At 37.8% G+C, this 18710-nt stretch overlaps 1 protein-coding gene across 4 annotated transcripts in view; it reads left to right on the top strand.

Annotated features, from left to right (window-relative positions):
* The window catches only part of xgb (x globin), a 60755-nt gene that overhangs the window by 9042 nt on the left and 33003 nt on the right, over positions 1-18710 (top strand).

Raw genomic sequence — 18710 nt, 5'->3', positions numbered from 1 at the left:
TCCGCAGCCCCGGGGGTTGGGGACCACTGATTTAATTCATTCTCATCTTCCATCAGTCCTTTAGTGTATCACTCCATTAAATGGCAATATTTGAATATAAAGGTCAGCAATATTGAAATAAGAGCTCTTTATAAAGATGAAACTTCCTTTATTTGTCAAAATCAAAATAATAAAGCTTGTTGCATTATCAGATAATTCACAATGGTAAATTGATCAGAGTCAGAAAGTCTTGTTTTCAGGTATTTTACAGTATGTAGTGCAAAATACTATGTTTCCGCTTCAATGTTCTCTAATGATGTTTACCATACAGATGCTTTATAAAGAGTAAATGTGTCACGCAAAGGCTTTTCTCATCTCTTAACTTGAACATCTTTATGATGATGCTGTATAACACTAAGCGTGAGTTTGTTGAAGAGGAATATAATGAGTTTTTCCACTTGGTTGCATTTAATGCATCTGTGGCATTATGAAAAAGCAGAAAGCTGAGAAAAATGCAAAGGGAAGACCTGAATCAGGTCAAAATAATGATTGTGAAGCATTTTTCTTCATCTCTCGAGAGCTGATGCTCAGTTTATATCTGTGTTAATATCAGGTGACAGTCAGCCGCTTCTGTGCTACAAATCATGCTGAATTATAGACTTTTAGTATAATAGCATATATCCTCCTGGACAGTGTATCTATTAGACATTGGATTTTTATTTTAAAAACAGATATTGAAAAATGAAAAATGAGCCGTTTTTTTTTATTTTTGTTTTTGTTTCTCCCACAGTCCAAACACATGCGCTATAGGGGTATTGAATAAACTAAGTTAGCCATAGCGTATGAGTGTGTGTGTGTGAATGTGAGGGTGTATGGATGTTTCCCAGTACTGGGTTGCAGCTGGAAGGGCATCCGCTGTGTAAAACATATGCTGGATAAGTTGGCAGTTCATTCCGCTGTGGTGACCCCTGATGAAAAAGGGACTAGGCAGAAAAGAAAAATAAATGAATAAATGAGTAGTCATCTAATTAATGACCATAGATATGTATATTAGATGTCGCCTGGCCTATTGTTGTCTATTAGATGGAATGCGTCAATAGCGTCGCCATCTTGCTACAGGGTAGCGCTCCTTTGAAATGAATGCGGGACCAAGGTACAGTGGAGGACTGTGGCCATGCAAAGCCAGAGATATACACATATACACATGTATCTATGATCGGGAGTTTTCCTGGAGGTCAGTATGCATTTTTTTTTCCAACCACGAAAAATTATAATTTTACATCACTTTTCTACATTGATGTATCAGTGACCGCACAGGCATTCCTGACAAAAAGCTTGTGTCTGTGTGTACAGAAATGTACTATCCACCCTCCCTGTTAAATTTGATCTAATCATGTCCTGAAACACAGCTCCTCTCCTGCTTTCACTTCTCATACTGACGGAGGGAGTGATTCGTTTGTGAATGAATCCCCCTAACGACTCTTTCACTAACGTTAGCCGACAATAATACAAGTTTCTGGCAGCACAGCATCTGGTTGTCATATTTCTTTTGCATTGTTTGCTGATTTTATTCAACAAAACTAGCATAAGCCGAGTGTTTAGTGCGAGTTGGAGCTGCTTTGCCTTATGGTGAATGCAGTAAGTGACTGTTATCATCAATAACGTTACCTGATTAGCACAAAAGTTCAGAACATACAAAAACAGAAAAAAACTTAATATTACCTATAAAATGTTCTGCCTTTGTGCTTTATTTTATTTGTTTGCTCGTTACTACACCCGTAGACAGCGCTAAAGTCCCGCATCTTCACGTAATAACACTGTCTTGACTAGTGCGGTTGAATGACATTTGTCCTGGGAGCACTGTATCAATGTGGCGGCGCTATTGACGCATGCTCAGGGTCCCTATGCGATATCTAGTGTATATATCTATGATTAATGACATAATGTGATTGACTGTGGAATAAGAGGGTGTATAAGAAGATTAAGAGGATTGTCACACACAGAGGAAGGCATTTTGCCGAAACGTCTGCTTTATATCTCCTAAGAATGTAAATTAAAGATACATATATAAGGGATTTATTTAACAAATGCGGATCATGATTCTCAATACATTATTAAACATAATAGTTTCAATAATTCATTTTGTCTTTGCCATGATGACAGGTTATACAGTTTTACTAGTTACTTTGCAAGATTCTAGTATTGAGTTTAACATAATGCTATTTTAAGGTTTATTTGGGCTAATTAGGCAAGTTATTGGACATCAGTGATTTGCTCTGTAAAGCCAATTTAAAAACAAAAAAACATTTCTAAAGGGGGCTAATAATATTGACCTTATTAATTCCAGCCTAAATAAAAGAAATGAGACTTTCTCCAGAAGAAAAATATAAGAAATTCTGTAAAAAAATGTCTTTGTTTAACAGCACTTGGGTAATATTTAAAAAATTCTAACAAATGTGTCTTTTTAAAGGTTAAAAACTGAGTCTTGTTGATTTCTGCACGTCTTTTCTGATGTATTATTGATTGCTTCATTGATTTGCATCTGTAATCTCCTTATTATTGTATTATCTCAGTTATTATTGACTAACATATTGATTCAAGCTGTTTTCAAACTCTTGACTGCTGCTTTGTGACACAAACATTCGACTTCAACTGCAGCTTGTTTCGGCAATTGTTCAGAAAACAATTTGATTTCGTAGTCATTTCTGGGCTCGTTTATTTTTTTAGTATTAAGGGATAAACATAAGCGTTGACGTATCAAACAAATGAACACACACTGCAGAAGAACATAGATGTGCAGCTGTCCAAATACATTAAAGATTCGTTCATTCATCAGCAAATGAACATTCACTGCTAATCTCGCAGATTCATTTGAGAAAGTCATGAAGACTCTGCAGTTTGTGAAGGAAACAGCTGCTGTTATGAAGATTAGAGACTCATTATCTCATTAAAACATCACAATGATGACCGACAGACAAGAATACAAATCATTAACATGAATTAATGTCTCATTGCTTTTGAATTGGCTGCCGTTTAGGGGATTTCTGGTTAATTTATGCATTTTATCATTGTTAAAAGTGTAATTTTACGATGAAATTCACAATAGTTGACATGAATTAAATAATCCGCCCACAGTGTCTTTTTAAACTTGGTTTATTTTAACATTTACTAATACAATATTAAATTGAAAGGTTGTATCTGTTAATATACACTACCTGACAAAAGTCTTGCCGCCTATACAAGTTTTAGGAGAAACTAATAGTAAGTTGACTTCTAGTAGATCATTTGCTGTCAGAAGTGTCTTAAATGAAAGGCAAAGGCCTCCAGATTACACTTATTTGAGCACAATAAAATCTGATCATGTCTTGATGTTGACTGATTTGATTAAGACAGTAATGTCTGACTCTGCTCAGACTAAAGTCTCATCACTGAACAGAAATAATGTCCAGTATAGAATATAAAGTCCTGCTGCAGTCAATAACTTGCCTAATTACCCTAAAAGCTCGTATCCACTTACTGGTACGGTACGGTACAGATGGGTACGGGTCAGTATGGGTCACCTTTATCAGGCTTGCGTTTCCACTGCTAAATGGGTACCAATGGTACTCTTTTAGTGGTCGTGGTGTATGACAGAAAGTTTCAGTCAACGTCATTTTCGCTCGAGAAAATATCTACTGTAAAGCTGTACTGGTCATTCACATATCATATGAGAAGCACAGACACTTTATACACAAATAAATGTTCATTACTGACTTTTCTATGAACATGAGTTGATTATAACTGCAGATCAATGACAGTGCGAAATAGTCTACTGTAACATCTGTAATTAAATAAAATAAATGAACATATATGAACACATACAGACCCATACAGTCTCTGATACTATGCCACTTACAGAAAACCTACACACAGCAGACATTTAGTGCTTATTTGGGTTCAAAAACACATGCAATATAGCCCACAGTCAGTGCAAACCTCTCATCTGTGTCTGTAATCTTCACCAGCATGTGTAGCCTCTGTTAGAGAATTACTTCATCATTCCCAGTTAATAATAGACCAAAAGGTGATAATAATAGTTAACCATGGCAGTTTGTTTACGTTTGCTGAAAAAGTAATTTGTTCCTTTTTTTCCCGCTTCTTCATTGGTTTTTCGCGCTTCACTCTGGCATTTATCTGACAGGATCGTGTTTCAAAACAATAGTAATAACACATTTTATCTAAAAGCGCCTTTCTAGCAACTCAAGAACACCGTACAATCAACAAGAGCAATAAAACAACAAGAGAAATAATAAAATATACACAACAATAGTGCAGATAAAATTAAGTATTAAAAGTCATCTTGAATAAGTGGGTTTTAAGTCTTGATTTGAATAGTGTGAGGGAGTCAGTGTTTCTGATGGCAGGTGGTAATGAGTTTTCAAAACCGCAGAGCAGAGCGGCTGAATGCTCTGTTGCCCTAGGTTGAAAGACGAGAAGAGGGAACAGACAAGTGGAGGGAGGAAGAAGATCGCAGAGTGCAAGAAGGAACAGAAATGTGGATGAGGGCAGACAAATATGGAGGGGCGAGATTTTGGATGGCTTTGGATGTTAACATCAAGATTTGACAACAAGTCAATTGGAAAATGAACAGGTAACCAATGAAGCTGCTGCAGGACAGGGGTGATGTGACGAGAAGAAGGAGTTCTGGTGATGATACGGGCAGCTGAGTTCTGGACCAACTGAAGCTTACGGAGAGATTTTTGAGTAAGACCAAAGAGAAGAGAGTTGCAGTAATCTAAACGATATGTGACAAGGCTATGAACGAGAACAGCAGTGGCATGAGGTGTAAGAGAAGGGCGGAGACGGTTAATGTTGCGTAGGTGGAAGTAAGCAGACCATGTGATGTTATTGATGTGAGAATCAAAAGATAGGGTGCTGTCAAGGATGACACCCAGACTCTTAACCTGTTTAGAGGGATAGATGGAGCAGTCGTCAATTGAAAGAGAAAAGCTGTCAGTTTTGGAGAATGTTGATTTGGTACCAACAAGCAAAACCTCAGTTTTTGAACTATTTAGTTTGAGGAAGTTAAGAAAGAGCCAGGACTTGATTTCTGCTAAGCATACTGTAAGGGATGTAGGTGGAAAACAAGAAGAGGGTGTGCCAGAGAGATAGATCTGGGTGTTATCCGCATAGCAGTGAAACTGTATGTTATATTTACGGAGAAAATTGCCAAGTGGAAGGAGATAGATGATAAAAAGTAGGGGCCCCAGGACTGAGCCCTGGGGAACACCTGAAGAAACTGTAAAATGCTGAGAAGTGAACGATTTGAGTTGAATGAACTGAGCGTTAATTCAAAAAATACAAAAGCGCGTTAATCAAGCGCACGTTACTATCATCAGCTCAAGAAGTTTGTTATTTCAGATATAGACTGGCTCGTAAAAAACTACAGGACACAGGGTAGAATCTGCTCTTCTTGTCTTTGTGGCTCTTCATCAAGACGACGACAAGGTTTGTTTGAAATTTGGGTCGACCATGGCTCATATAATTACACTGTAATGTCTCTGCTGTTTATTTCAAACATGGCGCTTCCGTTTTCTTTCTGGCTTGTTGCGTGAGCAAATGACGTATTTCTGTAAACCAATAGCGTTCAGCTGCGCGTCTGGCTCCGCCTTTTGGTACCCTTTCTCGTGTGTGGTACCCTTTTTAAAGGGTGCAGAAAAAGCAGTACGATTCAGTTCGATTTGGTATGCCTTTTGACAGTGGAAACGGCCATACAAGTGTACAAAACCATACCGTACCACTCAGTGGAAACAGGCCATAACCTGCCTAGTTACCCTAATTAACCCAGTTAAGCCTTTAAATGTCACTTTAAGCTGAATATTAGTATCTAAAGAATATCTAGTCAAATATTATTTACTGTCATCATGGCAAAAAAAAAGTCATTTATTAGAGATGAGTTTATTATTCATAAAATTATTATGTTTATAAATTAGTTTTTTATATTTATATGTTTTAATTGCAAAATTGTCCGCAAATTTCTGGGAATTACCGCCACAAAATCAGTCAATTTTATCGCGGAAAACTAGGGCGTCTGTGTAATGCTATTCAGTAATTGAAAAAATGCTAATTAGAAAAGTACAATTAATAAAACACACTTAAAATAACATTAACAATGCACTTGCTAAAACTGACTTAACAATAATAATAATTAAATAAATAAAATAAATAATAAAAAAAGTCAATTTTGATAAAACCTGTATAATCTCAAATTGTAATATGAAACTGTATTTTCATGTTAATATCATGTGCCCTTTGAGTGAGATCTCAGAACATTGAGCATGTAGAGTAAATGTGCTGTTCAATCACTGTCATTTATATTCCTGGAAAACGCTCAGCCGATCATATTCCTGATAAAAGCTCCTGGAATTCCTCATTAAGTGCATATATATAGTGTTACCATGGCGACCAGAAGCAGCGTGTGTGTGAAGTTGTCTGAGTGTGTGTGTGTGCGTGTGTGTGTGTGTGTGTGTGTGTGTGTTTGAGAATGCTGTGTGTCAGGAAAAAGTTTGTCTGAGTTTGTGTGTATGTGAGCTATAAAGGAAGTATATGTTTGAGGTTGTGTGTGAGAGATGGAGAAAGTGTGTGTCTCGGGTTGTTTGTGAAAGATCGAGAACGTGTGTGTCTGAGATGTGTCTTAGAGATGAAGTGTGTGCAGTGTTTCCCCTTGGTTTACAGTGCAGCGCGGCTGTTCAGACTGACAGACACAAGGAATCGTGGTGTTCACTTGTTTCTTTTAATGACAGCAGTAAACAACTGAACAATTATTTGAATTTTACTAGTTGAAAATGAACATTCATTCATTTATTCTCGTCGGCTTAGTCCCTTTATTAATCCGGGGTCGCCACAGCAGAATGAACCGCCAACTTATTCAGCACGTTTTACGCAGAGGAGCCCCTTCCAGCCGCAACCCATCTCTGAGAAACATCCACACACACACACACACACACACACACACACACACACACACACACACACACACACACTCTCTCATACACACACACTCTCATACACTACGGACAATCTAGCCTACCCAATTCCCCTATAGCGCATGTTTTTGGAAGGTGGGGAAAACCAGAGCACCCGGAGGAAACCCACGCGAATGAAGGAAAAACATGCAAACTCCACAGAGAAACGCAAAGGCTCGAACGAGCGACCTTCTTGCTGTGAGGCGACAGCACTACCTACTGCGCCACTGCGTCGCTGAAAATGAACATTTATTTTTATATCTTTTTTATCCACAAAGTGTGCAGCTTTTTTGACTGCAGTGTATCTTAGTAGGCTTCTGGAAGAACATTCCAAGTATGCATTGTATGATACACTGATATTAGTAAACTTACTAAATAAAATATACTTTTATACTTGACCTTTTCTTTAGTATACTTCTTATTCCTAAATGTGTATTTACTAACTTACCAAGATTAGTCTTGTAATGCCATCAGGAGTATTGCCGCTCTGACAGCCAAGTTAGGTCCAAAGCTAGAGATGCTCCAATCAAGATTTTTGCAGCCAATACAGAGTTCTGATTCCTTGTCATGGTGATTGGCTAATACTGAGCACCGATTCCAATGCTTCAAGCTATATAATCAGGGCTTGACATTAACACCCGCAAAATGCGGGTAGATTTCAGTGGTTGCGGGTAAGACAGACACTCCCACTAGCCACTTTGGCTTGTTTAGAAATAATTTTCCAGAATATTAATTCTTAAAAGCAGGGTTCGACAATAAGGATGGTCAAATATGTGTGCAATGGCGATCTTAGAATTAAGAACCAACACGACTGACAAAAGTAATTGTGTTTGCGTGAGCAATTTTTACCTTATTCTTCGTCAACGAGCGGGCGCAGCCATTTGAATCTTTTTGGCTCGAGAGTTCCGGTCTCATTCACTTCCATTCATTTTTAGACTTCAAAAGCTACTTGTTTCGCTGTTTGATGTTGCAAACTGATATTTCCTTATTATATTATTCTACTTGGTCTGTATAGTCATGCAAACATTTGTTAGTAGAGCAAGTAGTTTGCCGTTTATTATTCCAAGTCATTTCTCCCATAGGCGACTGAATCGGAAGTTCTAAAACAATCGTGAAAACAGCCGCACTTCCACATTTTAGAATAAGGTCAATAAAGCAGGTGAATAACTGCTGAGCTGATAATAACAGCTGAGGTGATGCAAGCGACTGTTTAAAATGTGTGCGTGCTACCGTTTCGTGAAGCAACTGTGCCAGAAACACAACTGATGTGATCGGTTCTCTTTCAAATAGACTAGACAAAAAGTGATGAACATGCATCCACAGTCTTGCTGCTTTCAAGATTTCCAGATTTGTCTTTTTAGAAGTTTATATATGTTTTTTTGAACAGATTTTTTATGGGTCTATCATTAACCATGCGTGTGTGATCACTCTTTCTTTATCACACAGTTTTTTTTATCTGCTGTCTTTTGCGTTAATATGGTTTAATTATCTTTTTTTTTTACAATAACATTGCTGTAATGGGAGATTAACTCCCCATTTATGTGTAGTTAACTGGGGCCTCATGTACGAAGACTTGCGTGGAAATCATACTAAAACATTGCGTACGCACAAAGCTGTTAATGTGCGTACGCAGAAAAAAATTCAGATGTATGAAACACTGCGTACGCCGAATCTCACGCATATTCTTTTGTACATCTGAAAGAACGTGAAACTGAGCGCAACATGCACGAGCACAAAACCCCTCCCTGCCTCCTCCCCCATATGAATATGCTAATGACTCTACTTTGGCAAAACTCAACGAAAAAGCAACGGCAAAGGCAAGCAAGAAGAGAAACTTTGAACAGAATGTGAATTGGAGGTGCTGCTTTCGGAGGTAGACCGGAGAAAAACGGTGTTATTTGCAAATTTGTTCTCCGGAATTAACAACAAAAGAAAAAAATAGAGTGGAAGAGTTTAGCTGATGCGGTTAACACAGTTGGGTCTGAACATCGCACTGAGTGAATTAAAAAAGAAATAGTGTGATTTATAGGTGTAAAATGTTACATTACCCTGAATAGTCTCAGTGGCGCAGCTCAAAAAACGCATATCAACATGTTTTGACACGTTTGAGCATGAACTCGGTTTGAATCCAGCGTCTGATGAACTCATTTTCCTTTTTCCCCGCTACATATCAGATTTTGCCAACTATTTATCACGAGAAAGACAAGTAGGAATCATTAATAAGTTTGTGCATCATATTTTATTTGCACATTTATTCAATGGAAATGTTTCTGATTCCCGCATGCAAATTCATCTTCAGATAGTGTCTTTATAGCAATGTGCGTGCAGTAGATAGCTCAGATTACATTGGGAAAACAGGCGATCGCTGCAATTTGCGCAATGTTTGGCTGGTCAACTGTATGTTATGGAAACCTTATATACCTGCTAGATGAACCCGTCTCATACAGCTGCCATTGCACGGCTCAGACACTTTGTAGAGAGGAATTTAACACAACTGCCTCTAGGAGTCGCCAATGGAAATAAAACAGACACGCACAAAAAATGTGCCATAAAGCTGTCGTGGAGCTGCGCACATTCCCACGTTCAGTTCATCGTTAGTAAATCCAAACGTGAGCGATTCTGAGCATGTCAAAATCATGCTAAAATTTTTGTCTATAATATTTATTTATGTGTATAATATATATATTTTCCAACAATAAAATTGTGGCTTGTGAAAATGCCGAGTGGCTAGTAACGTTGGAAAACTACTAGCCACAGTGGGTGGTGATCAAAAAAGTGAATGCCAAGCCATGTTTCTAATGCATTGAGCTCATTTTCCCTCTAAGTATGAACCTTAAGAGAAGTTCTTACTTTACCTAAGAGATGTAATTCTTTAAACATGCTCTTATAACCATTAAAATATGAATGTGTCATGGCCAGAAGCAGCTTGATAGAACATAATTGATCCATTCATTTTACTCTGGCTTAGTCCCTTATTTATGAGGGGTTGCCACAGCAGAATGAACCACCACAGAAAATAATCTAACACAGATATAAACATTGTTATGAAAAATTACAATGCAATTTGGAAACACTGCAAATGAAGAAATTAGAATTCAACTAGTCTTAATCAAGTTTGGAGCTCACATTAGATGCATAAGAAGGTAAAATGCACACCTATAAATCGAATACTTCTTTACTAAAAGAAAATAGGCCTATAAACTACTGTTTATAGCAATGAGTAGATTACAAAAATGCATATTATTAAATATTCATGTTAAAAAATAAATAAAGCTTTATTTATTTAATAAATCCAGCAAGCTTTTAGTGAACTTGCAATATTGTCAACACAGAACTTTCAGTTGTTTTATATGTAAAAAGGTCTAAACACTTGCAGAACCATTCAGATGTTTTGCTCGTCTACGAATTTTGACAGCAGATCACTCATGATGAGAGAGAGAGATGGAGGGATTTGCACTTGCAATGTTTTTACTGCTCTATTCATTTAACCGTAGAAATGTAATGCTATTACTGTGCCTCTCGCAATCTGTTGATTTGCTCATTCACTCTTGTCGACATGATTTCCGGGTATTGTAACTCATTTTTGGGATCACGGGGCTGGTATAAATTTGTATTTGTGTTTTAGTTTGAAAACGCATAAGTTTTGCTACGGTTATGCCATCCGTCCACACTATGCCGGAGTTTACAAGCGCCAAAAATGGAGCGTTTTGGAAACGCTGGAGAGGTCGTCTTGGTGTGGATGGGGGAAAGCGGCGACATCTGAAAACGAAGGCGGGGCTGCTGAGATTCGCTACCTGATTGGGGCTTTTGTGTCATTGCGTATCCTTTCCTTATTCGTCGAGCCCCTATCACATGACTATAACACATGGCTTTAACGCTACCAGAAGACAGTAGACCAGCCTTCACTGTAAACAACAACTCTTGCTTTCTTTGTCATTGCGTTCATTGCTCAACTGGCGTTTGTTGACTAACAATAACCAAATGCCGAGCGAGACACATGATTCCTGTTTATACTAGAACACATATGCCCAGAGTGCGTGAATGGTCACGTGATATGTTTTTGGTGGTTTAGTGTGGACGGAGAAACGCTTAGTTAAACGCTAGTGTGGACGCGGATCGTTTTTAATCTAAAACGCCATTTTAAAACTAAAATGCTCTAGTGTAAACGGAGCCTCACAGAGCTTCCGGGAGCGGTCATAAGGTTGGATGAGATGCTAGATAGGGGCGACCGCATCGCAGCAGCTCAAAACACTGGAAATACAATGGCTGCACTTGCAACAAATATAGCATCACTCGCGTGAGTCGCGCCAGTAAACTGTAAACAAGTTGCACTTCATCTGTATATATTTTAACTGCAGTCACTGTGACACGAACAGATTAATCGCCCCCACACATCATTTACCTGTGTTGTAGCTGCTGTAGGCTATGCATAATATACGGGAGCGCACGTGCGTCTTCGGTCGTGTCAGATGTGGCGCGCCCTCTCATTCCCATATAGTAGAGAGTGGCAGTGTGAGCTCCACCAGGCGCGATTCAAAGAGCAGAAATTTGTAGTCGCGCGGCCATGTAGAGACAAATCACATGAAGTTTTATAAATAAGATAGTACATCTGGCTATTTATCTTATTTATTAAAAGAATTGTATATATAATGGTAGGGGAAACACTGGTGTGTCTGTGGGAGAGAAAGTGAGTGACTGTGATTTTGGTTATAAGTGTATGTCTTGCGAGTTTGTGTGTGTGTGTGTGTGTGAGAGAGAGTGAGCGAGACAGATTGTGTTTGTGTGGTTGTGAAAGTGTGTGTGTGTGTGTGTGTGTGTGTCTGTGTGTGTGTGTTTCTCTGAGGATGTTTCTATTCCAGGTGGAGGTCTTGCTGCTGTCTGACTCTCAGCGCTCACAGAAACTCATTATAGTTCCACAGGAGGTCGAGATGAACTAACACTCATGACATGCTCTCCTCCTCCTCCTCACTACTGGAGCTTGATGCTGTTTTTGCACACTTTATCATTTCATTTATGACTTTAATGAAGTTTTTCTATCTTGAAATATCACTTTCAGCATAATTCTGTTGGTAAAATATCTTATAATTAGCCTCAAGTTACACTGTAATCTTTAGCTATGTTTCCATCCACCTAGCTGATCTGCGTGCAAGGTCAAAAAACACCTTCATTGTCTTATAAAATGTGTTTATTTTTACCTAATTATCCCAGCGACTCCCATATGAATCGTTTAGCGATTCATTGTTCCCAAACCCCTCCTTATCGCGAATCTAATTTGTGGTGATTGCTCCGAAGACCCAGTCTGTTGCGATTGGTCGACTGCGTTCAGCACAAGACAGAGAGAAAAGCCCACCACGACTATGAAATGGCAGCCAGAGAGTATGTGAGAGCCCAATGCGGGAATGCAATAAATTAATGCATTTAAAGGCCAGCCTATACTCCCAACCCTAGCCCCAAGTAATAACAGCAACACACATTCAGTATTAATCCACACAGTGGCAAAAGTTGAAATTTTTTTTTGAAGGAACAGCTGATGGTGGACATAGCAATGGCAAACAGCAGAGGATCGCCAGTTCAGAAATGCACTTGAAATTGGCAAAGGAAGAAGCATGCGTCACGTTTCTAACGTGGTTTTGGACGTGATATGTAAACAGGCCCATACAGATTTAACCTGAGAGATGCAGTACAAGCTCTGATCTATAATAGATACATGATTACAAGCCGCGCGGGGCAATTACAACTCATAACACACAATTAAACACACATTTTGCAAACTACACAAAATGAGGCAACAATTTTAATGACACTCATGTTATGATCAGGAGGAAGAAGAAACTGGTCCATATGAACTGTAAAAGTTACTGACAAAGTCCCTGTCAAGAGTCTGACAAAGTCCCATAGTCTCTGCTGCTCCTTCAATAGCAAACGGCTGACGAATCCCGCACTGCAGCGTAGTTTATTGTGTTTAAAATCAGAAAAATGACAGGAACAAACACAGAACTAGGTTGGCTATTAAGGGTGTCACGATCCTCTAAATCCTCTAATAAGGTAGTGAGGAAGGAGGGCTGCTCAGAAATGCTACACGCCACTGTGGATGTCAAATCGTTGTCGTTCTAAAATGCCATTTAAAAACAAAGACAGTGTAAACAGGGCCTGAGTGTGAACTTTTCGCGAGCGGATTTGCAACGGGGACGGGCGGAGGATCGCGATGCCGGTGTTGTCTATCGGACGAACCCTAATACGTACATAGCAGAGCTTGCAAAACTGTGTTTTTTTTTTGTCGACAACACGAACGTTGTCAACATAACTCACTGGAAATCCAAAATGCTAACACACCGGCGACTTCATTGAAAGAGGAGAGGGTTTAAGTTCTGTCGACGGGTCTCCTGTATCTGCAGTTCAACAAGCACGTCAACAAGCCTGTTTTTTCTCTACCTCTGACATGGCGGCGTGGCAGCATCGACGATTCTATTTTTTGATTCGATAATCGAAATTGAGCATAAATTTTGATCGATTTCCATTAAAAAAACGAAATCGTGACACCACTATTGGCTATACTGTGGTGTTGTTGTGAAATTGAACTTAAATCCTTTATTCCCCGCAGCCGAATCTCCATCTGTCAGTGATCATCATCTTCAGTCATGATCAGTCCCGTGATCCCCGCGCCTCCGCTTGTGTCTGGAGGGAAAGCACATGCACATTTTACAAGAACTGGAAGTATATATTTGATGATCTACCGTATCAACGTCAATGCGATCAAACAAAAGATCAGATTCGTTTATTCGACTCTGAGTCAGATATTTCCCAGAAGAATCAATAGTTTTAAACAGGCTGCACCTTCAGATTTAACCCTCAGCTGGATGTTTTTTATTCACTCAAAGCTGTTACACACTGCATGAAGATCATTTTCAAAAACCCATAATAGAGGCTCTTTAAAATTCGCAACTTTTCATCTGATAAAAAAAATTAACACAAACTCTAATGTAAACACATTTAGTGACTAAACACTACGCTTCATCGGTCTACATGTTGTGATTGAGTTTTTGCCAGATGCTTTTACAAATATAAATGTGTGTGTGAGGGTCTTTGCATCATTAATGTTGGTTTGCAGCTCTCCATGTTGCAGATCTGAAATGTTGTTCTGCTCTAAGCCGTCTGTCAGTCCGTCATCACAGTGCTTCAGTATTATTCTTCTTCTATTATTATTCCCTCTATAGCTGTCCTGAGCATCTGTCTGTGCTTCCGTCTCACGCCTCCAAAAGCCACCCCGTTCATTACATGTCATTTTTATCTTTTGAGGCGCAACTCATTTCTAAGAGAAGAACAAACACCATAATGACAAATCGCAACAGTGCTTATATATATATATATATATATGTGTGTGTGTGTGTGTGTGTGTGTGTGTATACACATATATATATATATATGTATATATATATAAGTGTGTGTACATGTGTGTATATATTTATATATATATATGTATGTATATATATATATATATGTAAATATATATGTATGTGTATATATATATATACATATATATGTATATATATATATATATGTATGTATATATATGTATATATATATATATATATATATATATATATATATATACATATATATATATATATATATATATATATATATATATATATATATACATATATATATGTATATATATATACACATATATATATATGTATATATATATATGTATGTATATATATATATATATATATATATATATATATATATGTATATATATATATATATACATATATATGTATATATATATACATATATATACATATATATATATATATATATATATATATATATATATATATATATATATATATATATGTATATGTATATATATATATATATATATATATGTATATATATATATATATATGTATATATATATATTAGGGATGTAACGGTATTGTAAATACCGTCATACCGCAATATTAAATTTTTTCGATATTACCGAAGTCGCATGACTCGGTAAAACTATAGGTCTTCTGAGAAAATTTGCTCAGGCGAATGAAGCGAACGGGAGGTAGCTGGAACTTCATTTCCCATCAGCCCCGGCGTGGCCATAATCCTTTGCGGTCTGTTGTCGCTACAGATCCAGTAATGCGGAAATGGAGTGTGCTGCTAGTAGCGGAGATGAAAAAAAGATGGAAATGATCGAACCTAAAGCGGGTGTTGTCGCCGCGCGCGTGCTGAATAGCGGTGCTGTCGCGCGCGTTCTGATCAGCTGTGTTGTGGCGCGCGTTCTGATCAGCTGTGTTGTGGCGCGCGTATTGTAAAGCGCCGAGGGGGGGTTGAGCGCGCATACTCAAGAGAGGTGTTATCGCGCGCCTACTGAAGGGCTGGACTGGACGGAGGTTGTGTCGCGTCGCGGGGGCACTTTTGATCGTTTTGGAAGGGCATTTTCTATCCAAGACTAAAAAGGGCATGTACACTGCACAGGTTGAGCACTGTGTGTGCACGTGCCTGCAAGTTGGGGAATACGACTAATAACAGTCATGGGGACTGCAGAAACACAGCACACTGTTCAGATTGATGCAGACATTGACTTGTACCGCAAAGAGACCTCTATCTCACTCATGGTTTGTCCTCTCAAGTGGGGGAAAGACAATGCACAACGTTACCCACTGCTGTCAACATGGGCCAAGTCATATCTCTCTTGTCCCAGAATCCTCAGTCCCAAATGAGAGGGTTTTTTTCTGTTGCAGGGGACATTGTAAATACTCAGAGATACCAGCTTTTACCAGATTATAGTTATATGATAATTTTCCTTTAAACCCATCTCTATCTAAGTGAGTGAGTGATTAAATGTTAAATGTGATGAGTTTTCAACAATACTGAATAGAAACTTTATTTTTTTACATGGTTTAATAATTTTTTGTTATTAAAATTGAAGTTCCTGTTTCAAAGCTAACAGATAGATGGCTAATTTGTATGTCATTGACACTTTTGGCACTTTTTTGGGAGTATTTTCAAAAGTTTTTTTTTTCCTGTAAATGATTCAATAAATACCGTACCGTGACATTCATACCGAGGTATTACCGTACCGTGAAATTCTGATACCGTTACATCCCTAATATATATATATATATATATATATATATATATATATATATATATATATATATATATATATATATATATATATATGTATATATATGTATGTATATATATAGCAGTTTTGTGCACAAATTTAATTCACAGTTTTGGATGGAAACACAGCTACTGACAGCATATTATAGACAACGTGATGAACATTCAACGTGTTCAAACACTCTTGAACAACTTCTCAGATGTTTAAAGGAGATCATCTACAGCAAAGATCTCAAACTAAATTCCTGGAGGACCGCAGCTCTGCATAGTTTAGCTCCAACCAGCTCCGACTCACTTTATAGTCTGTAGTAGTCTTGAACACCTTGAATAGTTGGGTCAGGTGTGTTTAATTAGGGTTGGAGCAAAACTGCTGCGCTACGACCCTTCAGTAATCAATACTGAGACCCGTGAACTACAGTCTGGTTCATAAATATTGGGACACAATTCTAACGTTTTTGGCTCTATACACCAACACAATGGATTTGAAATGAAACAGTTGCACCAGGGATGAAACCCAGCGTTTGGTGATGTCGATGCTTTCCAGACTTCAGGCTGTAACTGACTGCTAAGGATTTGCAACCAAGTATTAAAAAGTGAAAGTTTGGTTTATGATTATTATTCTGGGTGAGGCAGTGGTACAGTAGGTAGTGCTGTTTCAGTGCGTTTCTGTGTGGAGTTTGCATGTTCTCCCTACGTTCATGTGGGTTTCCTCCGGGTGCTCCGGTTTCCCCCACAGTCCAAACACATGCACTATATGTGAATTGGGTAGGCTAAATTGTCCGTAGTGTATGTTTGTAGGTGTTTCCCAGAGATGGGTTGCGGCTGGAAAGGCATCTGCTACGTAAAAAATGTGCTGGATAAGTTGGCAGTTCATTCCGCTGTGGTGACCCCAGATTAATAAAGCGACTAAGCTGAAAAGACAATTAATGAATTATTATTCTGTCCAATTACTTTTGGTCCCTTAACAAGTGGGAGGCACATGTGCATATGTAAATACCCTTGATTTAAAGCTGACAGTCTGCAGTCAACGCACGTCTAGTTTGGTTCATTTCATATCTATTGTGTTGGTCTATTCACCTTATTCTCAGCTGACGAGTGGGCGCTGCCATTTGAATCTTTTTGTCTCGCGACTTCCGGTCACATTCAATTCCATTAATTTTTTGACGTTAACAACTGCTCGTTACGCTGCTTGATGTTGCAATTTAATATTTTCTTATTATATTATGCTACTTGATCTGTGTAGTCATGCAAACATTTGTTTGTTGAGCAAGTTGTTTGGCCATTTTGTGCCGTTTATTATTCCTTGTCATTTCTCTCATAGGCGACTGAATCGGAAGTTCTAAGACAATCGCGAAAACAGGCGCACTTCCGCATTTTAGAATAAGGTCAATAAAGACAAAAATGTTAGAACTGTGTCGATGTGCCAATATTTATGGACCTAACTGTACATGTTCATTTTGATCATAACATCATAAGATGTTTACAGATACTAAAGCAGTGCTGATTGGATGACTGTGTGTTAATGTGCAACCCGTGAACATCAGTTTGGATTGTGTCTGCTCAGAAGGACTTTCAGTGATGTAGGTCACTTAATTTCCAGTAAAAAGCATGAAAGTTTCCTGGACAACCAGAAGACCTTCAGTGATTAGACGGAAACACTTGATCACACACAGTCACGTCTGCAAAATCACAAACTCTCCTTCAGCATTATTATTAAAACCAGATAGTGAGGCCAGAAGTCTTGTAGTTTTAACTTATTTTCAACACTAAAAAGAAGTATTAAAAAAATGCTAGTAAATGAAACGGCCATAATAGATTAAAGTGATGATGTAAATTGAAAATAATGTTAAATAATATAAAGTGTTTGGCCAATATTATTATATTTTTATATTTGGAAGCTGATACCGATGTATGGACCCAATAGTGCAAATTTTGATATAAAGTAATCAATAATTTATCAGACAATGATTTATTTGAATATGATAACCATTAATTATATATGAATAACAAATATAATATAAATCTTTGGGCCACTACTCATATGATTGGTATGTTTTATTATCTAAAAGATAATGATATATATATATATATATATATATATATATATATATATATTTTTTTTTTTTTTTAAATTAACCGATACTGATATGGTTACTGAAATATTTTATTATCGTGCAAATAATGATTCATGCTTTATATAATGATTAATTCAAAATAACCCGATTCTCTCCCCACACTTTCCTGTGTGGTTTTCACACTGTCCTATAAAATAAAGGTTAAAACCCCCTAAAATATATTTAGAAAAAAAACCAAACAATGTCAATATGACTTCTTCCAATATACACTCACCGGCCACTTCATTAGGTACACCTGTCCAACTGCTTGTTAACAAATTTCTAATCAGACAATCACATGGCACCAACTCAATGCATTTAGGCATGTAGACATGATCAGGCTAGGCTGCTGCAGTTCAAAGCGAGCATCAGAATGGGGAAGAAAGGGGATTTAAGTGACTTTAAACGTAACATGGTTGTTGCTGCCAGATAGGCTTGTGTGAGTATTTCAGAAACTGCTGATCTACTGGGATTTTCACGCACAACC

The sequence above is a fragment of the Danio rerio genome, chromosome 17 (genome assembly GCF_052040795.2).
Source record: "Danio rerio strain M-AB ecotype USA chromosome 17, GRCz13ab, whole genome shotgun sequence".
NCBI classification, from domain to species: Eukaryota; Metazoa; Chordata; class Actinopteri; order Cypriniformes; family Danionidae; genus Danio; species Danio rerio.
Note: the sequence above shows the minus strand (reverse complement) of the source record. Positions and strands in the feature narration are given on the sequence as shown.